Below are 25,496 nucleotides of genomic sequence, written 5' to 3'. Positions count from 1 at the left end.
TCTGGTGTTCAAATCATTTGTGAAATCTGCTGCATGGCCTTTTCACTCTCAGCTTTTCATCATTACTTCCTTGTGTTATTTTGCTTCCATCACATCTGTATTTGCTTATTGTGCACCCAAATATGTCAAACATCTCAATGGCAAAAGAAAAAAAATATACAGACACACCATCTTCTTTTCCAAGTTGTCATAGAGCATGATCCCTAAACAGACTTTGGAGTACTCTGTACAAAATGGTCCAAAAATGGAGCAATCAAATGTGGTGGATACTTATTAACTTCCTGCTGAACTAGGCTAGTCAAAACATAAGGAGATAAAGAACATTGTTGAGATTTTTTTTTTACATTTTTCATGCAGTGCTTTTACTTCTTTATCCTCCTATTCTTTTCCTAGACGACTTGTAGCAGCCCTTCAGTTTTCAGCATCTAAAGTGCTTTGCAGAGCTTAAAAACACCCTAAACACTCTTCAAGCTTTATACACATTTGGTCCATATCTGTCTTTCACATTAAACTATAGACTTCACAAGGAGGACAAGAAGTTCGCCTCTCTTGTTAACTGCTATATTCCAGTTCTAGAAGACAGTAGGTGCTCAATGCAAATTTGTTGACGGAATCTTAGCTTGTTCTTTTCATTAGTTTTTGATCTTCAATAGGGACCTTTTCTGTTTCATAGTTCTTGTGTTATGACTGTTTCTCTTTCCCTTATTCCTACTTAAGAGAGCTGTAGTACTTTCTGACCTCCGCTTCATTCTCGTTTTGTCTTTTATGTTCCTTTTGTGGACCTTCGGTTTGAGAGGCAGCATGATATATTCTCCACCTGCCATTGTCTATTCCTCTATGGCTTTCTGAGCAGTTGCTTTCCATAGTTCAGGTGCATGTGGCTCTCTGGAGGCCCAAAATAGAATTAAGGGTGCCACTTTGAGAACATAATTCAAAATTATAATGCAAAATTACAGACAAGCTCCTGGGGATAAAGATCTGGCCCCTGCTGACTGAACACTTTTCTGTCAGTTTCCCCTAGAAGTGCCCAACCAAAACATCCAGAATAATCCTGAAAGCAACCCAAATTTAATTTTTAAAAAGTCATATAATAGAAGAAAATAAAAGTGGTGTACAAGAGGTGTTATGATAATAAATAAGCAGGGGTGGGAAGGAGGGGATATGGTCTTCAGAAATTTGGAAATTGAAGCCAGTGTGGCTCATAAAAATCAGTTACAGCCTAGTGGCTAACAACTTTTGATTTATATGGTCTTGGGGTTTATTCATGAGCTGTGCAACCTCAGGCAAATTACTTAACCTGTCAATGCCACTGTTTGTTTGTTTCATATTTATAAAATGCTTAACCACACAGGGCCTCTGTAATGATTAAATCTGTGATTCATGTTGAAGCATTTAGTACAGTGCTCAATTATGGCTTGTCTGAGCCATTATAAAAGCTTTTGTCAAGGAATCGCAAAAAGAAAGAGAAGAGGAAAAAGAAGAGTGTTAACTAATCCAGCTACCAGTCTCCTCAGCATTAGTCTACTTCTACATTACCCAACCTGTACTACAAGCCAGAAAGCAATGAAACCACTAGAATTTCTGGCTCTTGAGGGCCCCATTTCAGTGAATGAAGTGAGATGCTTGTATTTCAGGTGCTGGCTATTGTCCCTGGTCAGCTCAAATGGGTCACAGCAGATCAGTTGGAAATGAAACATAGGCAGCACACAACAAATCTCTCTCAAAACAGCATCATCAAAATGATGAGGGTTCACATTACCCAGACCACACTGAGTTTGCTTTGGGGGCTCTTCACTGTTCTACACTTTGTTATTGATGCTCTGTCTAGAAAGTCAAAGAAAAAGCTTAGTTTGCTTCTGTGGTTCCTCCTGGGGAGCAGGAGAAGCTGGAGAAGCCCATTTTTCTAAGGCAGTGTGCCTAGAAGCTATAGCCTATATCATGATGGTAAAATGATAAACACTGATGACCATAACACCACATTTGCATCTAAATTCATAATGCAGAATGCATCCTATTCAGAAAACCCAGCACCCTTGTTTATTATTTACTTGTGTAACATGAAACAGGGATCTGAACAAATAACCTTCCCCTAATGTTTAATGTTTAGGCTAGGCACCTGTTTTATGCTTTTAGATATGTTCAGAATGTTCAAAAGTCCTGCTAAACACTATTTCTTGTTCTCGAAATACAATATTTTGAACTCTATTATTCTGCCTTCATCTGCTCCCCATGTAATCTCATAGCGTGGAGTAATTTAAAAGAAATATTGTTCCTATATGGCTTTGTTATTCTAACTTAAACCCAAATTCAGGGCTATTGTAAAGTTTAGAAAAGCCACCTCAAATATCTGACAACATAGCTGTATTCACCATATAGATTTTGTAACATTTATTCAAGTACTAAACTCTAGGTAGCTCATCCCATCCATTTCTCTAAACTTTGGCTCAGCAATTCAGCAGCTGTTTTAGGTGCCAAAGATGACGTATGATTATATGAAACACTGCCCTCTATTTCTCTCAAACCTTCAAAGCCAGCCTGTGCCAGCTTAACTCTGGAAAGTCAGTCTCAAGAAGATCAGAGCAGATGTGGGAAGATTTCTAGGCAAAGATCTTACCATCACACAGTCAGTATGTGTTCAGGCTGGCTGGGAATTCTCTGACCTCTCCAAGAACAGTTTTGGCTCACTGTTGAATTTCTGGTGCATTCCTGGGACCCATTAGGAATGTAAATCTAGATTTTATAGGACTTCTACAAAGTAAGTGGAATTCCTGAGCCTACCAGTATTACTTTAGAACTAAACTTATTTTACAACATGGCAGGTTATGGTAAGACAATAGTTACTCATCTTCCTTACTTATTATTGTCATTTGAGAAGGAGAAGCTTCTTGCAGGTCCATTTAAAGGTTCCATTTCTTTTGCCTCTGCCATCTGTATTACCTTCTATTAATCTTGAATTATGGCTTGTCTTCAATATGTATCTGAGAAAACAATGCCTTTAATATATAACATTGAAAGTTATCCATAGCTATAAGTGTCACTTATCTGATAATCAAAGAGTGAAGGGGATAAAAGGAAGTGTAGCCCTGGCCAAACATGACACAGGATGAAGCATCGCTAAGTTGCTCTTGGTTTTTGAGGGTGGGACTCCTTATTCAAACAGGGTAGGAGAAACTCTTTAAAATGCATGGCCAGCCACCAAGCCAAAACATGAAGGATGCCGTTTAAATGGAGATTGTGTCTCTGCAACAGCCAGTAAACTTTTTTTGGAAAGAAGTGTTCATCGAGGACTTCAAATCAACTTTGTATGTAAATGTATACTAAAAATAAGCCATGCATTATGGATGATAGGTACATGGCTCTGTCTCAAGGATTTTGCAGACTAGTTGGAAAGCAAGCCCCTTACCTACAAAACATTTCATCCAAACGTCCATTTCCATTTCCAACCAATGTGTTGTGCTGTATTTTTTTTTTCTACAAGAGCCTCCAGACTAGCTGTCGGGGTGACAGACACTCTGCCTTATCACTAGCTCCATGTAGACCAACATATGGAAAAGTAAAAAAAGGATCTGCAGCCTAAACAATGTGCTTCTGTTGCTTGTTTCTGAGTGTTCTGCTGGGCTGGTGCTCTAACTGTCCCACTGATATGTTTTCTTGTCTTAAAAAGTGATGAAACCAAACATAAGTTAGAAAAGTATCCAAGAGGAACAAAGAAAAATGTGGAAAATATCTGTGGTCTCGAATGATATGTTTTCATTTGATTTCATTGAAAATATTTGCAGATCTAGAATATTTGAAATGTATGGCTCTCCCTTGGAAAATTTAACTTTCAATATCGTCAAGTTCCTCAGTAAAGAACTGTGGGGGTATCAGCAGGTGACAAGATAACAAAAATTGACGGTTTTGGAGAATATACTCTGAGCATTTAAAGTATTGGTATTATAGAGTCTCTTCCATTTTTAAAAATCTTGTTCTGCATAGTTGATCTCTGCCCCTGGGTTCAATATGTTGTCCTTCTCTATAGCCCTGGACTCAAACTAGGAAACTCCAGTTCTGAGCTGAAAAAACGTTGACCTCTATCCCTCTGCTTTCCATCTGAGGTTAGGTCTGTGTCCTGTGCGTTTGGCAGAGGGGCCAGTACCCAGGCCAGGCTCCATTCTCAGTTACTTCTTCACAGAGCTGCAGAGGTTACCTGCTCCTATGAACACACTAATTTGGTCTTTTAAGATTTCATCCTGCAAGTGCAGCTAACTGGCTGCTGCCTGCATTGCACTTTTATAAGCACTGGTTAGATAAACTGAGATCCTTTCTCAGGCAAAGAAATTCTGACCCCATTCTTTGTCCCATTGCTTTAGTACATTGATGTAGGCAAGGGAGGCTCTGAGCACAGACGATCAGCTTGTGAGAAATCCAGGGGAGGCCAAGATGACAGCCTGTGACACAGGCAGACATGGCAGAGGGTATTAATTATCCATAACTACAAGCATTTCCATGTGCACGCTTTCCACCTGCTGGGCTAACTGTGTGATGCTCTGACTTTACCCACTGTGGGAACCACTAAAAGTCATCATCCTTGTGAACATTCTTTGAGCACTTGCAATGTGAGAACATTGTGAGAGGTGCTGGGAACCAAAGAGAAAAAAGGCAGATGTCCCTGCCTCCAGAGACTCACAATCTAGGTAAAAAAGAATGAACACAAAATGCTAAGATACAAAGAGCACTGCACTTAGTGCCATGTGAATGACTGAAATAATATTTTAGGAAAGGAAGTATTTCAGTCTGGGAATATAGCTCTACACAGATTTGAATGTCTTATTGGAATAGGTGATTACGTCCTTGAGGACAAGGACTTTGGCCTTATGCAATGGCCCCTGGGGATGCTCGCTGTCAATAAGCTAAAAACGTGAGTTTTTCTTTAATTCATTCAATCAATCATTTATTCATGTTAATTCTTTTGTTACCATCACCATCTCCCCATCAATGATATTTTTAAGTAGTAGATTCAGAATTTGTGCAAATTGGAGTTATATGCACTTTTTCATAAAAGAAACTAAAATTTTACAGGCAGGTCACCCCATCTCAATGTGTGTTAAGTTCGGCTGTGCAGGAGCCATGTAGATGAAGTTGCTGAGGCCCTTGTTTGCCCAGGCAAGCCTTGATAGATAAGAAAAAACACTGAGGCTGCAGGCTTCTGCTTTGAACTGTGCAGATGCAAGATGTGCAAAGACTGTTACAAGCCCCCTGCTTTGACACAGATAAGAATAACAGAGAGAAGATAGAGCCTTGAGTCAGAAGGCTGAGAGCCTTGAGAAAGGCAATGTTCATGCATTTCAACCAGCAAGGCTTCCAGCAACCAGGAAGTGCAAAGAGTCAGAGAGAGGAGGAATACCAGTAAGAACTATAGGTTCAAAGAAGGGAGAGGGATATAAACTGGTATAGACAAAGCCAGAAACTTAAGAATCAACTGGCCTCCTAGGAGAATCATTCTTGCCTGGAGACCTCATACCCAGAAAGAGAATGTGAGCTATGAACTTTCTGAACCGCCTTCTATGTCTCCAGCCATTCCCACCCTGGCTGCAGCCTAATAAACTCATAAGCCCATGGTGCCCGGTTGACCTGTCAGTTCTTAATAAAATTTGATTGCAGTGAAATTGCATTGCTAATCCCCCAGAAATTGACCCAGGGTTGACTTCACTCCTTCAGATTGTATAAAAGGATTCAGTGTCCGCAGAATCACACACATTTCCAGGTGAATCAAGGGGCTTGGTGCTTTGTTCCATTTTGGGGAAGCTGATGCATTCTGGGAGACAGAAATTCTTTAAGCATTAAGTTTGTTTTGTTCTAGCCCAAGCATGATAGCGGAGCCTTTAGTAAATTTTTAACTTGTCATTAAAAATGCCTTTTATATCAGAATTTTCAAGGGCACTGACAGCTGAACAAAAAGAAAAGACAAGCACAGGAATTATAAAAATAAGCAATCATACATTTTGAATACAAAAGGGAAATGCACCTTCTTTCAGGGTATTTCAAGAAATAAAGAAATGCATTTTTCAGATAGACTGCTATTAAGGACACCTCTAAACATATCAGCCTTAAGAATATTGCTTTGCCATTCTTCTTGTAAAGAGGAAAAACAAATGAAGTTGGCAAATGTAAAACTTACAATGTGTTTTCAATTGCAGATCATGGCACTTTTATCCTGAAATTTGGGAAAGATAACTTTTAATTACAGTAATAAGAACCACATGGGCAATGATTGATGTGTGCCTGATGTGTTCTATTCCTTTATTAATCTTTTTAATTAGAAGCAAAAGAATGTTTTATCTGCCAGGAAGGAGATGAGATGGGCAGTGATGCTCTCCCATACTTATGAGACTGAAAGGCCTGATTGCTCACCAAGAGTTCACTGTTCACCTGGGGCCACAAGGTGAGGGGCCCAATGCTGGGAACATTTGTTTCCAGCTGAGAATGGCTTTTCTTATATCTCTTGCTGCAAATCATCTGCATGGACAGCCACTTTTTCTCCTTTCTGTTGAATTAGATTTTTCTGGCATTGTTAAAACTGAGGAGTTAGGGAGGGAATTTAACTTGTTGCCACACCAGTGTTGGGAGTTCACGTTTACAGTGAAACTAAGAATGAAGAACTGAAATGACAATGTTAGGGAAGCTGGAAAGAGAGCCCAGAGTATGATGGAAGCATGTCAGAAAGTATAGTTAGGCTATACAAACAAAAATAATGAGATCAGCATTAACCGGGGTTGCAGGCTTATGAAAAAGCCAGAATTGACAAAATACGAAAACAGAGTACGGAAGAATGAGAAATTTAAGTAAATAATCAACAGTATGAAGCATGATGTAACCTTCCTTTGAACTTTAAAAGTTGCTGGAGTCAGTACTTTGATCTTTATGCTACAGAATCACATATTTAGCCAACAATGTCTTATTGAGATCCTACTATGCATCAGGCATTGTGCTGGATCCTGGAGATGCTATTCATAAGACAACCTGGAAGAGTCATAGCTCATGAGTGATATAGGCACATATGTGAATATGGAAACACAACGAAGAAATTTTCTAACTGCCTGGTGCTGTAGAGGTCACAGTAAACATTGGCAGAGTGGGCACATGAGCTGACTCTTGAAGAAGAGAAATTATCTGGTGGATACAGAGAAAGGTTGTGAAGCTATGAAGCAGCATTTCCTATTGAGAAAACTACACAGAGTTGGGTGTGGGCCTAAATTGGGTAAATGGTGCACAATGAGGCTTGAGAGGTAGGCAGAGGCCAAATTAAAGAGGGACTTCATGGTGTGGGTGATGGGACTCCACCGGGGAAGCTTAAATAAGCAGCCATTAGAGTGCAGGGGTTAAAAGGAGTCAAGAGACTCTGGATAATAGATTTACCCCTTACTAGGTGCCCATATTATACAGCATAAATAACATAGACTTGTGTCTGAATTTTAACTCTAAGCCATAGTTTACTTGTCCATGAAGTAGGAATAACACCTCCCTAAGAGTTTCAGTGAAGATGGGATGATGAGGTATGTAAAAGTGTCTGACATGCAGTAAGTAGAAGCTTAATAGATGTTACTTCCAATTGCTTGTAGAATTTCTGGTTCAACAGAGATTTGTTGCAGGGAGCTTCAATTTTTAAAATGCACATCATTTTCTCGCATCACGATGCTAGCCCCATTTAGTAAGAGTTTGAGGAGAAAAATGAACAGAAGTTCAATTCCAGGTTTTCTAATGAATTTAAGCAGTACCCAAGCAGTTAAGTCCTTCATAGATCACTTATTACAAGTACTTCAGTCAAAACAGGTCAATCCAATAGATGCTTTAAAAGCAAAAGAAGGCTTTGGGAAAAAGTAAATCACTAAGAGCTGTACTAAGAGAAGAGTCTTTATAAAAGACTTTACATGATGACAACATTTATTCAAATAAGTAAGATCCTGCTTCTTCCTTTTCAAACCTGGTTTGGAACCACCTAGGTAAACCTTCCCTTACACAGAAGACGTATATAATACAAAGTGAAGATGGTAAGAAAACCAGGGCATAGCAGGTTTGTTGAAGTTGGAGACAAGTCTAAGCCAGAACAAGGGAAGGCTGGACAATGCCAAGGAGAGGGGTAGAAGCTGCTTTTGCGCTGTGTGGAAGAGCCTGGGGTGAAGGGACAACTCCAAGGAGAATGGGGGGAAGGGACCAGAGCTGGGAACTGCAAGATGGTTTTGTAGCCGTATCAGCGCACACGTGTTTCCTGATAGTGTTTCTTCAGTTCTCTTGTCCCTCCATTCTGGGGTGTTTTATTTGTTTTATGACCCAGTTCATGTTCTTGAACTTTGATCAGATGGGACATGGAGGTAAAATAGATCAGTTCTGGCTTGTATTTTACATTTAAAAGCTTTTAAAATAGTGCTTTTGAACATGACCCCCCCTCCCCCATTTTCTTTTCTGTTTTGTAGTATTTGGCATAATGCTGTGGGGGTTGGGGGATAGCACCTACCACGGGTGTGTTCCAATCCCTCCAAGTACGTTATCACCCAAAGCAAATATCAAACTGTCTTGGCTCTGTTCATGTATATAATGACCTGGAGGAGTCAAACTGTGCAGCCCTGCAAGAGACAGAAATACAGAAAGATAAAAACCAGCACAGGCTACCCCATAGAAGAGTGGATCTATTATTAAATAATCTTTTTCCAGATAACACATGGTCAGTTTCTTCATGGGCCAATGTTGTCTTTACTGGGATTTGTTGTCAACACACCTCCCTCCTAGAACCAGGAAGTCTCCATTTTTTTTCTTTTGAGGAGACAAACCTGGTTTGTTGAAATTAAGATATGCAGAATGAAGGCACAGTGCTGGGGTCAGCATTCTGGGGTTGTCAGCAGTGTTATTTGTGAGAAGGGCCCTGTATAAAGACATAATGAAATCACAAAGTAACTAAGATTTGTCAGAGCAGCTGCCCACTGACTTGTATTTCGGGGTGGCTGAGGCTCCCTCATTCTCTTCTTTTGTCAACCTTCTTGGCCTACTCCTTCTTGCTGCTTCTGAATTGAGCAGAGCAACCTCTGTCTCTACACACACAAAAATGGCACTTGCTGATTCTCGAGGGTATGTTAATATGCCCATTGGAGTAGTGAAGATTCTGAGATGGTATGCAATGAAAACTTGATTTAACCCAGTCTATCATGTTAAATTGAGTAAGCTCCAGTTTTGTGGGACTTAGGATAGAAATCAGGCATATTTCCATAATATTCTGACTCTTCATGCTTGAGCAAGAAAAGCTGGTAGAAGAGATGATTTAGGGTTTCTGAGGAGGCTTGACACCCAAATCCTACCATATCAGGTGCCCTAGGACCAGGTCTGCCCTAGCCGGTTATATAGGACACCTGTGTGCACACCTATGACAAATGCACTTCTTGGTTGCTCTCCTCTTCATCTTATACTTTTAGTTCGCATTTCCATCACAGACAGTTCCCCCCACTCTTCACCAGGTGTTAAATATTTTCTTATTAGTCTGAAGTTTAGGCTTTAACTCTAGACCATTTAGATTATTTTGAGTTTTAGCCAGCATAGAACTGCTCCAAGACTAACTTCATCTCTTGAAGATTACTGACTTGATGGAAATTTGGAAGCCTAAAGGGAACCATGGAAAATGTTTTGACTTGTATTTTTCCAACTACTTCAGTCCTGCCAACTGAAGATCAGTGGGAAGGAGGATAAAAACAAAGCTCTGGTTAATTTAATCTCATCCAACTCATCTATCTCAGGATCTTATTAATAAGTCATGTTATTCAACAAACTTATTGAATATTTCTAGGCTAAGCAGCATGCTGGGAGTTAGGGATACAGAAATTGATAAAACATAGTCCCTGATACATCGGTAGTTCTTGCTTGAGGATTTTGAATCTACATTTTTAACAAGCACATCAGGGGATCTTGATGTAGGTAGTCTGAGGACCAAATTTTACTAAACACTGGTTAGTGATGATTCAGTCTTCCCAAATCCAAATTTATTTCAAAATAGACAGATCAAAGTAGAAAGTGCTAAATATCTTTCGATTCTGATGTCTAGTCCTGTCTGCAACATAGATCTTGAGCCTAAGTGGTGAAGGTTTTGGTAAACAGAAAGCATATGTTGACAACATCTCAACTGATATTAATGGCCCCAAATGAATCATCTGTTAGTGATAAGAATTATGTAGTTTAGATCCCCTGATGCCACCAATCTCTTTCTTTGTATGTTATCCATAAATATCCTGTTGATTTTACAAATTTTTAGAAACAATGATAACCCAAATGCTAAAGAGGGAGAGAAGGAGGGGTGGTTCTCTCATCTGTCTCTTGTGCCTCCACATTAGTGAGGGCAGCAGATCTGAGCATTTATGTAATTCTTTTTGGTCATGAGAAAAAACAGCTTTCTACAGTCTTGGCATTGGTTTCTAATATTATGCTTTTGCCTGTAATTAGAGTGTTGATTTAAAACCTAACAAAGTGCTTAAAAAGGTACAGGACACTCTGGCCTGCTGAGGAAAAATAGAAGGCTCTGCTCTTTTGAACAAATGTCTCTTGGACTGGACGTGGAGAACTCCAGGATATAATTGTAAGCGTGCCCCAGGCAAAACATAGTCTACATTTTCAGATCTTAGAACAGCTGTTTGGCAAGGGCATCAGTTCAACCCAAACAGATAAAAATATAATAATGGTAGTGTGTGCGTGGAGTATTATATTTAAAGTTTTACCATAGAACCCTATAATCACGTAATATCTGATTAAACAGGAGAGCCTTGACATTTGAGGATCTAACACTTAAGATTATAACTATTTATGAATGAATGACCCAAAGAGCCAGGCATCTGATTTGCAGGGCCAATATTCGGCCAGTGCCCATCAACTCATCTCTGCTGGTTGCTCATGGCTGACATCTATTATGACTGGCTGGGGGCTTGTTCTGATCAGTTGACGGGACTCATTGGGCTTCACAGATTTTTACTATCATCCCTGTGATTTGTGATTTCGTAGAGATGTGCTATTGAATATCACTTATGAGTGAATGGAACCAGCTGGGTTACTTTTATCTGGTAGCTGGAGGAGTCTCATTTTTCAACTAAACTTTACAAAACAACGTTTTATTGATGTCTACAAAAATAAGAATTTTCAAAATTTAAGATACATTTATCAGGAATGTGAAGAATCTGCTAAACTGTACTTTAAATCAGGCAAACACAGCTTGTTTACATGTTTTAAAACCTGGGCACACTATGGTTATTCTTTATAGTCTTCCTACCAAATATGGTTTATAAAGGGTCTCTGTAGAATCTCCCTTGATTTAAAAACTGATTCCAACAGCCTGTTGAACTGGCACAGGGATACAATGACAAATAAGACAAACGCAGTCCCTGTTCTCATAAAGTTTATGCTCTAGTGTCTTGAAACACATTAGAGTACCAAATTTATGAGATACTCCCATCACCTCCCCAGTCATCATAGGACTACCACAGCTATTGCTATGGTTGCTGCTGATACTTTACTTTATCACAACTGATTAATATTTATTAATCAATTACTATATATTTTAATTATTTAATATGTATTATTTAATATAATCTACCCAATAACACTGTAAAAAGAAGTATTATTACCCAATCCTTTTTGTATATTGGGAAATTTAGACTCACAGTACTTAAGTTGTTTATTCAAGGTTACAAAGTTAATGATAAAACTTCAATTCAAATTCAGGAAGTCTCGCTCCAGAGCCCATGAAGAGCTCTAACATGAGTCAACATTGAGTAAATAAAACTTTAAATATGAAGGAACTAAACTTAGTTTATGCTATGTGGTTTCCTTTGTTTAACTGCTGAGAATCAGGCTAAAGTTACTGCCTTTCCTGGTTAGAAAGGATGCTAGACCCCTCACAGAGGAGCCAAGAAAAGGTTTCCGAAGCAAGATCTCTGACTGAAGACCATTCAGCTAGAGGCTGATCGTGGAGTACCTGTCGTGTCATGAGCCAACCTATTTTACTCACAGAGGTTTGACTTGGTAGACTGTTTTTCTCCCTGAGGCACTGAAATATTATTTTTGGTAATTTTCATCCATAGAGCTACTTTTCTCATCTAGGGTGGTCCAGAAGAAGTCCACTCTATTTTGTTAGGTCTTCTGTCATGCCTCTGGCTCTGAATTATCTCTTTTACAGCCATTTTTCAGAGATGTCACCGATGCTTATGGCCAGATTTTCCCTACAGTTATGATTCACAATATGCATACAATATTGACCTTCACAAGGGTAGCTTTCCTTTTGGTTAAAATATAGCTAATATTTTGAAGGGGGGGACAAAGTTTCACTCTGTCACCCAGGCTGGAGTGCAATGGTGCGAAGTCTCGGCTCACTGCAACCTCTGCCTCTCAGGTTCAAGTGATTCTCCTGCCTCAGCCTCCTGAGTAGCTGGGTTTACAGGTGCATGCCACCATGTCCGGCTAATTTTTGTATTTTTAGTAGAGACAGGGTTTCACCATGTTGGTCAGACTGGTCTCAAACGTCTGACTTGTGATCTGCCCACTTCAGCCTCCCAAAGTGCTGGGATTACAGGCATGAGCCACCATGCCCAGCCAAAATATAGCTAACATTTTTAAGTTGAGAGATCTGTACATAAAATAATGAATCCCCATTTTCTCATAATAATGATACTCTCTAGAAGTGCTTTGACCATTTAGCTACATAACATCAATTACCTAAGTAACCACTGCTCCATTAGATGGGGCAGCCTCCCCTCTCCTGGGCCCTCTCAATGACTCATCATTTGCTTACACTTTTATTTTTCTTAAGATGAGACTTAATATTTCTTGGACTTATTTCTCTATCAAAGGATAGATGAAGGAAGAAGGACTGAAATGTCTGCATTTTCAAGAAAAATAGAAAAGAGAATAATTATTCAAGGCAGTGCAAACTATTCTTTATTACTGGCCCATTTTGCTCACCTTTATTACTTGCTTGGCTCCCGTAAGGCTTTTGAGTCATAACACAGGCTTTAGTTTTGTTTTTCATATTCCATGTTTGTCAAACCCCTTTCCATTGTTCTTACCCTCCCCAAAGCACTTCCATGTATTCATGTGCTTCTCCAGGTGTGCGTTCACCAGCACAGAACATGTGGGTCTTTGACCTAGAATGCAAGTTTGCGATTTAAACTTCTTCCTGCATTCCCTTGCTATTCATCAACCAAAATCTTTTTGTCTACTTACCACATGTTAAGTGAAATTCATCCAGGTAATTTTTGAGGCTTATAGAAACATGATAAGGAGACAAATCTTCAAGATGTGACATGGCAGAGCGAGGTCAGGGTCAGGTCTTAGAACACGAAATGCAGAATTTCCCTGAGATGAAGACCTGAGATCCCAACAGAGGTGTCAAAATGTCATCAACCAAATTAGAGTCTCAAAAGAGCATCTTCAGGCATCCCATTTTTAGGGAAAAAAAGTGGTATTTAATAACTATAACTGGGCAAGAGCTCATCTTTATAGCCCATTATATTGATAGAAAGAACATATAATGACGCCTCATTGAAATCTAAAACCTCCAATTATTTTATTATTGTTATTTTATATCTATTGAATTCCAGCTTTAATTTTACCCGGTTGGTCCTATGGATGCTAATGTCTTTGTTGGTGTAGAATTTAATTTGGGCTTCTTTCTGACCTAATATTTAAAATGCCTTTTATGTTTGGCATTTCCTTGTGCCCTCCCACCCAAACACACACACACACACACACACACACACACACACACACACACAAACACACACACCCCTACCAAAGACACACAAATCTGTTCCTTTCCTTGGTACATCTTATTTTTTCTATTATTTCTGTAACAGAAAGAAAGGAATAAACCTGCTGAGAGAGCCAAAAGGAAATATGGCTTTATTCTAATCAGCTATTAGAATAGGACCATTAGTTTTTTTTTCACATCTACTATAGAGAAATAATTTGTAAGGTAACTGGCATATTTTGTTCAAAAGTAAGTCAAATTTTGTTCTTTCATTCCCTTAATTTCAACTCCAATTTGCCGGTAACTTAATAACATATTTCAGGGAAAAGAAACTAAGATAGGACCATCATGTTTTCAAACTGAGCAGGCTGACCACAGAGCGCCCGTAGTACATGCTCAACTTCTGGTAGTGTAGAAACGTCTGTTGCATCCTGTGAATTTAGCTTCTGAAGCAGCATCTACATTCTATCATAGGGTAAGGAAATAATGTCATGATTAATTAGAACAGTAATTATTTATGGCGTAACAATAGTGGGTGGAAGCTCTAAAGAAAAGCATCTCTACAATCACAACTGAGTTGTGCAGCATTCTTTGAATATTTCTCAAAGTACATTCAAACTCCTAGGATGAATTGTTCAAATTGCATTGATTTATGGGATGCAGAGCACTTTGCCAGGTCAAGGCGGGTGGATCACCTGAGGTTAGGAGTTCGAGACCAGCCTGGCCAAAATAGCGAAACCCTGTTTGTACTGAAAATACAAAAAAATTAGCCAGGCATGGTGGTGGGCACTTGTAATCCCAGCTATTTGGGAGGCTGAGGCAGGAGAGAGGCAGGAACATAGGAGGTGGAGGTTGCAGTGAGCCAAGATTGCACCACTGCACTTTAGTCTGGGCAACAGGATGAGACTCCATCTCAAAAAATAGATACATACATACATACATACATACGTACATTTGTGGGGTGCCAACTATGTTTACTAAATATTTGAGACAGAGCAAAAGGCCACACCATTTGTCCTCATGAAGCTTCAAGACTAGAAGTTATCAGAACATTCATATTCAGAAGTTATGTTCACAATACTTAGCAATAGTGTAGACCTTGCCTGGTCAGTACAGACACCTGACAAATCATAAAGGACTCCAGATGGTATACCACATTGGTGCACATAGGCTGAACTATTAGCTCTAGTCCTGTCACCAACTGGTGACTGTTTTTTCCCTTTCTTTTTTTTTTTTTCTTTTTTGTTATTTGTTTTTTGTTTTTGTTTTTGTTTTTTTTTGAGATGGAGGCTTGCCCTGTCATCCTGGCTGGAGTACAGTGGTGTGATCTCAGCTCGCTGCAACCTCTGCCTCCTGGGTTCAAGCAATTCTCCTGCCTCAGCCTCCTGAGTAGCTGGGATTACAGGCGCGCTACCACACCAGCTAATTTTTTTGTATCTTTAGTAGAAATGAGGTTTCACTATGTTGAACTCCTGACCTTGCGATCCGCCCACCTCAGCCACCCAAAGTGCTGGGATTACAGGCATGAGCCACCGCACCTGGCTGGTGACTTTTTAAAAAAAAAGGTTTAAATTATATTTTCTTGAAAGGATATCCAAAATCCTGAGAAAATAAAGGAAAATATAACCTAAATCATATGCAATGTTGTTCTCTCCTTTCCTCTTCTATGCAGCAGCAATGGGCTCTCTTCTCTTCCTGACAAAACTTAAGTCATCTATTTTGAAGAACCATCCTAAACTATCACCAACAGATTTCACAGAATCCCAGTAGAGTGGCTTAGAATTACCATCCAGCAAAGCAGATTATCTCAAGATCTGTCAATAGGTTTTCTTCCAATGTCAAACGCAATATTAAGTTTGAAAGAAACTCTCTCACACACACACAATCTTCTTTTCAAACATCTGTTTGTTCTTTGCTCTTCTATCACTGTCTCTTTTCTGCCTTCCTTCATGTTTTTATTATCAATAAAATATAAATCAAGATACCAAGAAGGAACTCTAGGAGAAGATGCAGGTGGAAGGGACACAAGGTTGTAGTTTGTTCGTTGAGGTAAATGATCCTTTTGAAAGTTATCAACAACTGATAGTGGGGAGAGAATACAGCTAGAGGCGAGGAAGGGGCCCTCAATATTGTCTTTAGAACCACATCTTTATAATTATATTCTTTTTAAAAATTATGTTATCTTTAAGTGGCAATGAATAGAAGTATTCTATAATTGCTGCAGTATGCATTATTGATAGTTATTTTAAAAATAATTAATAACGATTATTTGTCATAATTGGAACACATATAATTTCAAAGAGCATTTTAAAATTATTTTTTGAGATGACTCACAAGGCATCAAAATAATGTTGCACCATACTTAAAAACATAACAGGCTAGAATAACAAGAAAAAAAACACCACAATGAACCAAAATGAAAAGTATTTTAAGAACTGTTAAATACTGTATGTTCTTCACAATGCTTTTAAAAAAACTTTAGTGAGGCATGTTTTACATATCATAAAATTCTCCTATTTCAAGTGTATAATATAAAGACTTTTGTTAAATTAACCAAGTTGTGTAATCATCACCGTAAGTTAGTTTCATAATGTTTTCTTTATCCCAATAAGATCCTTCATGTCCATTTACTGTTCATCTTCTTTTCCACTCAGTGTCTCAGGTAGCCATTATACGCTTTCTATCTCTACATAGTTTCTGGACATTTTATGTAAGTGGAATCATATAATATGTGGTCTCTTATGTTGGCTTCTTTAACTTAGGATAATGCTTGTGAAGTTTGTTTCTGTTGTGTATGTATCAATACTTTGTTTCTTTTTACTGCTGACTAGTATTTCATTGTAGAGATATACCACATTTTGTCTATTAATTCACTAGTTGATAGGCATTTGGGTTATTTCCAATGATTGGCTGTTGCGAGTAATGTTACTAAGATTGTGACTCACGTGGAAATTTGGCTGAATGTGTACATCTTAATTTCTCTTAGGTAGTTACCTAGAAGTGGAATACCAGGGTCATATGACACAGTGAATTATAGCAGAAGAAAAGTAAAGCATTTGAATTCAGCCATTTCTCAGTGTTAGCTACAGCTCTTATGTTATACTGTGTATCTCTATGAAGAAAATCGTTTTACCTGTAAAATGGAGATATAGTGTCTATCACATTGAATTATCCTATGATGCATATAATGAAGTATAAGTAAAATTTCAAGTCTAAAGGAACTTAGAAATTACTTAGTATTTGGAAGTTATTAATATTGAAACACTGCATTTAGGAGGGAAGAATTTAAGCTTGTAATTCTTCTCAAATTACAGGAGCACAAAAGTGGCCATGTTTCAAACCAGGCTTGATCTTGTATTCACTGTGGACATGAGCAGATAACTTCTGTGTGCCTTTAGTTCCCTAATCTGTGTAATCAACCTTCCAAATTTGCTTGAAAGATTTGGTAGGATCATGTGGGAGAAAGCAATTATTGTGGATCTGGCCCACTTTAAGGTCTCGGTAAATGGTTGCCATAAAATTATTTTGGGTAGCTTTCTTTTATATGTTTCCTTTCTCTACAACTTGATTCTTCAAATGTGTAAGCATTTCTAGCATGAAGGTGGTGGCCAATCATACAGTCTTCCTTTCATAGATTAGGAAAACAGGTTCAGGACAATGATCATCGTAATAAAAATGACAGCTAATATTTATTGAGCTTTCACTAATACGTGAGGCACTAAGATGATTATTTTATGAAGTTATTACACAGAATCTTCCTAAGAACCCCATTAGTAGAAACCCATATTGCTAGACTCTCCTTTCTACAGGTGAAGAAACTCTGACCTACTGAGATTATGATCTATAAGGACTAAGTAAACAAGGGAGAGAACCAGGACCAGGCTGTCTGTCACCAATGCCAGAATCTAACCATTCGGCTCCAATGTCCTGTGTTCCACTGCAAGGAATGAGCTCAACTCATCTCACTCCCAACCTACTTGGGCTCAGTAAGACATATGTACTCTGTGAAATGTGATTTTAAAATGAGATTAAATTTGACTCTTGCCCTTCTTTCCTCCTGTCTTGCCTGCTCAGTAGAGTTAGTTGGAAATCCAACCTCAGTTAAATTTCTGGGGTTCTTCTGTGCTTGAATTGGGTAGGAATACTGGAGCTTACACATTTAAGAAATTGGCCGGGCGCAGTGGCTCACGCCTGTAATCCCAGCACTTTGGGAGGCCGAGGCGGGTGGATCACGAGGTCAAGAGATCAAGACCATCCTGGTCAACATGGTGAAACCCCATCTCTACTAAAAGTACAAAAAATCAGCTGGGCATGGTGGTGCGTGCCTGTAGTCCCAGCTACTCAGGAGGCTGAGGCAGGAGAATTGCCTGAACCCAGAAGGCGGAGGTTGCGGTGAGCCGAGATCGCGCCATTGCACTCCAGCCTGGGTAACAAGAGCGAAACTCCGTCTCAAAAAAAAGAAAAAAGAAATCAAGAACTAGGGGAAGGGTATTTTATCCTCTTTCTTTTAGTCCATCCTCATCGCTGCTCAACTGTATGGAATCCACACCAGTCCAAGGCTAGGAACTTCTTTGTCCATAGTATCCACCTCTTCTCTCACACCCCTTCACTAGAGACGTTATGACTCTCATGGCCTATGTACTTAGCATCCCTTCCCATCTTCAGTTATCCATGCACCCATGCCCATCAGAGATCCCACCACGTCTGGGAAGCACCACCTCCCCATACCTTGAGTATCGGAGGAATCTCTGTGGTTGGGCCACGCCACACCTTTTTCTTCTCTTTTCTTACAGATCCTTAAAGAGTCCTGGTTTTACAAAGCAAAAATCTCTCAAGTCTCTTCTGAAAAAAGGGAGGCTAAAACCCAACAAAATCAAAAGCCTTGGATACCCTATTTAAAAGTGGTTGTAAAAACAATTCCTAATATTTCATGGTAAGCCCATAAGACACCATTAATTCTGAATGTGGTTTTTCTACCACGTTCAATTTTCAATAAATCACTCTGCTGCAGGTATGTCAGGTATTTGGAAAAGTAGTTCAGAGAGGAAACTGTCACTCTGCTGATATTTTACAGCCTCTGAAGGGGCCTAGCATTTGACTAAATCTTTGATTCTTAATACACAAAACAATGACATTGTAACGGGAAGTACGTGTCTGAAGGCCTGGAGTTACTAACGGTAGGAATAGTTGCTGGCAGAAGCGTAAGTCTAAGTAGTGCAACTTTTTTCCCCTTAGGTTTCTATTTTCTTTTCCTAGGTGTATTTCTTTGTTTTTCCAATTATATTTAGCAACATAATTAAAAAATAGCAAAATAGCTGCCAAAGTTGCTAATTATATGATTATGAGAATTTAAAGCAGCCACATAAAGAGAGGTTTTAAAAAGTAAAATTAACTCGCTTGTTCTAGTTAGAAAATAATGAAAGGTCCTCCAACTAGGCTCTGCACTGCTGGTCTCTGCCCCGCGTTCTCCTTTAGAGGATGTTGTCACGCAGTCATTAGTATCTTAGGGGATGGCAGCAAGGTCATCATACCCAGTGCAAAAAGCTGTGTGCCTCACCTAAGGGCCTGAATAGGGAGAAAGCTTGAGGAAAGTTGTCCTGGGAAAGAGACTCTGTGATTTCCAATGAAAACTTGGAACATTTTTTGAGACTATTTATTCTGATCCTGCTAACCTGTGAAGCTGAATAAATTGTAGATGGCATGGAGCCAATCCTAGAGAGAAATCAGCTCAGCATCACTTTCATCACTCATGGGTCTCTTTATCTGAAAGAGCTTTAAAATGGATGTTTTAACAGTATTTTAGGTCATATAGGGCTGAACAGGTGATATCTTTCCCCAAAAGGTTATCTTCTGTCAGCACAGAGAAGTTGGTTAACATTGAACAAAGTGCATTTAATAGAGGTATATAGCCCCCATTAAAGGTCAGGAAATATTTCTTTCTTTGCTTGCTCCATCCTTCTCCCCATTTTTCTCCCTTTCTTTTTCCTTCTCCTATATTCAAATGCCTTTTTAAATTAAAAATGTTCTAAATTAAATATTACACACAAAAGAACGTTTGGAATACATAGTAAGGTTTAAAAACTAAAAATAGTTAATTATAATGTATTGTAAACTTGAAAATTGCTAAGAGAGTAGATTTTAAGTGTTCTCATCACAAAAAAAAAACCCTAAAAATAAAACAAACACCAGTGAAACCTACAGAGCTTAAGGAATAGAATACATTTTGAAGCTCCTCTGTACCCCTCCTCTTTCCCTAGAAGTAATCCCACCCCTGGATTTTATGTTTTATAGGCTTGCTACACATGTATCTCTCATTAAACAATATACTGTATAAGAATTGTGTTGTATTCTTTAGATCTAGGAATTCATTCTGTGTGTAACATTTGCTTTTCTCTTTTAACATTGTGTTTTTGAAGCCCATCTATATTAATGTCTGTAGATGAAGTTCATATATTTTCACAGTATAATATGTATCCATATAGTGAGATATATAATTGGAGACTATTCATTGTATAAAATATATGTCAGAATATATAGTATTCCACTGGGTAAGTATACCATTTTTTTTTGTCCATTTGTCAATGAATATTAGGGATTTGTCTAGTGTTTTTCTGTATTAGTTTTTGATTTGTTTCTTTCTGCAAACAATTGGCTATGATTATTCTCGTGCATATATCTGGTTTATACTTCCAAAAGTTTTTAGTGCATCAATTCTCAAACTTTTTGATCTCACTACCATTTCACTCTTGAGAACTGTTAAGGATAACTAAGGACTGCTGTTTACATAGATTGTATCTATAAAAATTCTTAAAGTATTAGCAATTAAAACTCAAAAATCTTTGAATATTTATTAGTTTACTCAAAAATAGTAACAAGAACCCCATTAGATGTGGCTATAAACTGAATGTTTGTGTCCCACCAAAATTTCTTTGGTTGAAGCACTAATCCCTGATGTGATGCTATTTGGAGGTAGAGACCTTTGGGAGGTAATTAGGTCATGAAGGAGACCTCATGAATGAGATTAATGTTTTTGTAAGAATGAATGAGAGAGAGATGATCTATTCTCGCCCTGTGAGAATACACCAATAAGCTGCCCTTCTGCAAGCCAGGAAGAGGCCCCAGGAACCAGATTTGCAAGCTTCTTGATCTTAGACTTACCACCCTCCAGAACTCAGAGAAACAAATGTCTATTGTTTAAGTCACCCAGTCTCTGTTATAGCACCCTGAACTGTGTAGACACATGTTTAAATCAATAACATCTTTTTTAAGTTGACTATTTTTTCCAAAAAGAAAAAACATTAATGAAAAGAATGACATGATATTCGGTTTTGGTAAATCTTTTAAATTCCTGGCTTAAAGGACAACAACCAGACTCTCATATCTGCTCTGTATTCTGTTGGGTTTGCTGTTTGGCTGAAGTATGAGAAAAACATCAGCCTTGCACAACTATGTAGTTGGAAATAAGATGAGTTCTTAGACCTGCTGGAAAGATTCTCAGAGCATGACTTTGAGGACCACTGCCGAGGAGTTAAATTGCTTTTTGAAATAATATCAAATGTTTTTAAAAAGTGATGGTGTCAGTTTATACCCCTACTAACAGTGTATGCATGTTCTTGTCACACTTGCCTTTGAAGATATTTAACATTGTTTATATCATTTAAAATCTGATGAACAGGAAACGGCATCATACGGTGGATTTAATTTTCTCTGATGAATAATGAGATCAAATATCTTATACATATATATTTTTTAAGGACTATGAATATTTTCTCTTATATAAAATGCTAACCTACTCTTTTGACCATTTTAATATTGAGTTATCTTTCTTATTGATTTGTTCTTTTATGTTTTGGATAAATTCTGTCATCATTTATAGGTATTAAAAGTATCCTTCTCCAAAGAAATGCATAAACCTTTACCTTCATGATCTGCCCTTTTGAAAAAACGTATAGTTTAAGAAAACCTTTCCTATCCTAAGTTCATAAAAATGTTCTCCTATACTTTATTCCAGAAGTTCTTTTTTTTCTTTCCACATTTATGCTTTTAATCCACCGAGAATGGTGTATGTTGTGAAGTTGGATTTTTGCATATCGATAACCATTAGTCTCATTCTAATTTATTGAATTGCTCGTGCTTTCCCTACTGGTTTGCATTGCTAGGTTTTTACACACTGAATGTCATATACATTTGGGTCTCTATCTGGGCTCTCTACTGAATCCATTGCTCTATGTGGCTATTTCTCACCAATACCACAGAATCTTTATTACTTTAACTCTAAGAAGTTTTGATTTATGATAATGCTGATTCCTCCTATTTCTTCTTTAGGAATATCTTGACTGCTTTTGTTCTCCTATTTTGCCATATACATGTTGGAGTCACTATACCATACCCCTACATTTGAAAAACAAAACGAAGATCAAAACAAAACGAGAAAAACCTTGGAAATTTGGTTGGCATTACATCCAATCTATAGGTTACATTGGAGAGAATTGACATCCTTATAAAATTAAGTCTTGCTATCCTCGAGTATTGTATACCTCCAAAACTTTTTGGTCTTTGTTTGTTTGTTCGTTTGTTTTCACCTTGTGATGGTGATCTTTTTGGTCTTTATTAACATCTTTGAATAAATCCAAAACTAACATTTTCATAACGTCTATGTATGTCTTCTGTTAGATTTATTTATGTTCTCTTATATTTTGTGTTGTTATTATAAATGATAGGCTTTTTAAATTCCAAATTTTTAATTATTACTGGTATAGAGCAATATAACTAGCTTCTTATACCTGGCATTTTGTAAACCCTGCTGTTCTCCCTAGACCTTTGTAAACTGTCATGCACTTAGTCTACTATAAAAATGTTCCTTCTTTTCCAATCTTCTGCACTGGATCTGTGAGCATCTAGATAGCGTAAGCATCTTGATGAGAGCTTTAACTATAATAATGAATAGAAGTGTTGACATATGGCATCTTGTCAGTTTCCTGTATGTTTTTAAAATTTACCTTTAAGTATCATAATTGTCATAGGATTTTTGTAGACATTCATTTCATGAGGAAAAGTTGAATCTTATCAAATGCATCTTCATCTATTGAGATGTTATGGTTTTTCCTTTTCAATCTGCTAAATATGATAAAGTATGTGTTAATGAAATTTCTAACTTTGAACCACACTTGAGCTTCTGTGGATTTGATATATTTTCTTTTTGTACACAGCAGGATTCCATTTGTTTGTCTTATTTTGTTTGAGATTTTGCATTGATTTTTACATATAAGAGTGACTTGTGATTTGCCCATCTCATCCAGTCGTCATCTAGTGCTGCTTTTCAGTTCACACTAATCTCATAATGTGACTTGGGGCATGTTCTATCCTCTTCTTTTCGCTGACATATTTTATGTATAAAATTATGTGTTCCTTGAATATTCAGAATAATGCTTCTGCAAAACAATGTGACCTTTATATTTTCTTGATGGGGAATTTCTAACCTCTGCTTTAATATTTTCAACAGTTAATATGTTCCCTCTTTATTTTTTTTTTTCTCTTAGCTCATTTGGTTGTGCTTTTTCCAGGAATTTATCTCTTTCAACAATGTTTTCAAATTTATTGCCAGAAAGTGGTTGATATTATTCTTTTAAATTTCTATAGCTGTTGTTATAATGACTTCCTTGATTTCCTCATATTGAAAAGTTTTACTAGTATCTGGTAGTCTTGTCTGAGTTTTATGAATTTTGTCATCTTCTGAACAACTGACCTTAGAAGTTTTACTGATTTTTATCTTCTATTTGTTTTCTATTTCATTAATTTTTGCTTTTATCCCTCTTATTTCTTTCATTTTATTTTCTTAAGGTTTATCTCGTACTTTTTATCTAACTCTATAATTTAGATAATAGCTCATTGATTTTGAACTTTCCTCTTTTTCTAATGCTAACATTTAAGGCTATAATTTTTCCTCTAAAGACCATATTAGCTGCATTTCTCAAGTTTTGACATCTATTACATTTAGTATTTTTATTATTTTGTACTATTTTCTAATCTCTATTATAATAGATTGACTCATTATTCATCTAGAAATAGTCTGAATTTTTTGAAACTTGCTTTATGGTCTAGTGGGTGGTTGATTTTCATATTCAATTATTAGATACCATGTTTTATACAAGTCTTTTAGATAAAGTTTGCTAAGTATGGCTTTCAAATCTATATTATTCTCATTTTTTGTTTACTTGATCTTGCAATTACTGAAAGAATTATGTTAGAATAACCTCCAATGAAAGCAGATTTATCAAGTTCTTCTTGTTCTATTATATATATATGTTAGGCTGTATTAGTAGACTTTAACACATCTAGAACTTTATATTTTTCAGGTATATTAAATCTTTTAACATTATATAAAATTAAAATTTTCCAGTAATGCTTTTAATATTAATATCTATTTTGAATTATTTTATCATTACCACATCTAACCTTTTTATTGGGTTTTCTATGTTGTTTCTTTTAATTTTAAGCATTTCTTAGTCATATATTTTAGATATTTTTCTTATAAATAACATACAAGTGGATTTTTAAAAAATATTCTGTTATCCAATATTCATCTTTTCCCCAATGGTTTGTCTTTTAAATGAAATGTTTAATTCATTTCAATGTTTTTTAGTCTCCAATATACTCAGATGAATTAATTTATTTTATTTGGTACTATTTTGTCCAATTCTGTGTTTGATAGAACTTTATCTGAGAAAATACTTTGAGACCTTGTTCCAAGGGGCTTTAATCTATACAGGGTATTTATTACTTTTAGTTTAAAACTTCCAGATCAGGATATATTTTTAAATAATTTATAGGTTTGAATTAGTTTTGGCCAAAATGAAAGTGTACATAGGTATGGGCTACAAATTTGAGTGAGGGCTGGTTTATGAGTTAACGGGAGAGAATTTTTCTTTCCACTCAAATGTAAATTTCTCTATTCTCCTGTAAGGCGAGCTTTCTCCTAACTCACCCATCCCTGTGGATAAAGACCCATGTGGTCTTTGCTCTACATGATGTGTTCCTGTCAGAATCTCCAAGTTAGGTCTCTTAAGATTTACATCCTATCTTTATCCCTCAAATTTATCAAAACTGAACTTTAGGTCCCCAACAAGTAGCCGTTGCCTCTCACTTGTTTTGGTTTTGTTTGTTCCTGCTTTCACTAATTTTTGGTCCATGAAAAATTTCTCTACCTTCTTGACTACTCAGTTAAATGTTTTTAAAATTTAACATATTTTTACATAGAATTTTTATGGTGGGATAATTATTAATGATATCAAGTTTTTCACACTGCTAAACCTGGAAGTTCTTTCTCATTTTTTCTTAAACATTTATATTATATCAGAATATCAAAAGTCCATAAAGTTCATCAAACAATAAAATATTCATTCTTCATCATGACAAAACTGTTTAAAGGGGAAGTAGATGTGGAAGGGTCCAGGGATTAAAAGATTAAAAAGAATTCATTGGCTGGGCATGGTGGCTCATGCCTGTAATCCCAGCACTTTGAGAGGCCAAGGTGGGTGGACACGAGGTCAGGAGTTCAAGACCAGCCTGGCCAAGATGGTAAAACACCATCTCTACCAAAAATACAAAAATTAGCCAGGCACAGTGGCAGGCACCTATAATCTCAGCTACTCAGGAGGCTGAGGCAGGAGAATTGCTTGAATCCAGGAAACTGTGGTTGCAGTGAGCTGAGAGCATACCACTGCATTCTAGCCTGGATAGCAGA

This window comes from Sapajus apella, unplaced genomic scaffold, assembly GCF_009761245.1.
Source record: "Sapajus apella isolate SASKATOON/1434 unplaced genomic scaffold, GSC_monkey_1.0 scaffold64, whole genome shotgun sequence".
NCBI lineage: Eukaryota > Metazoa > Chordata > Mammalia > Primates > Cebidae > Sapajus > Sapajus apella.
Note: the sequence above shows the minus strand (reverse complement) of the source record.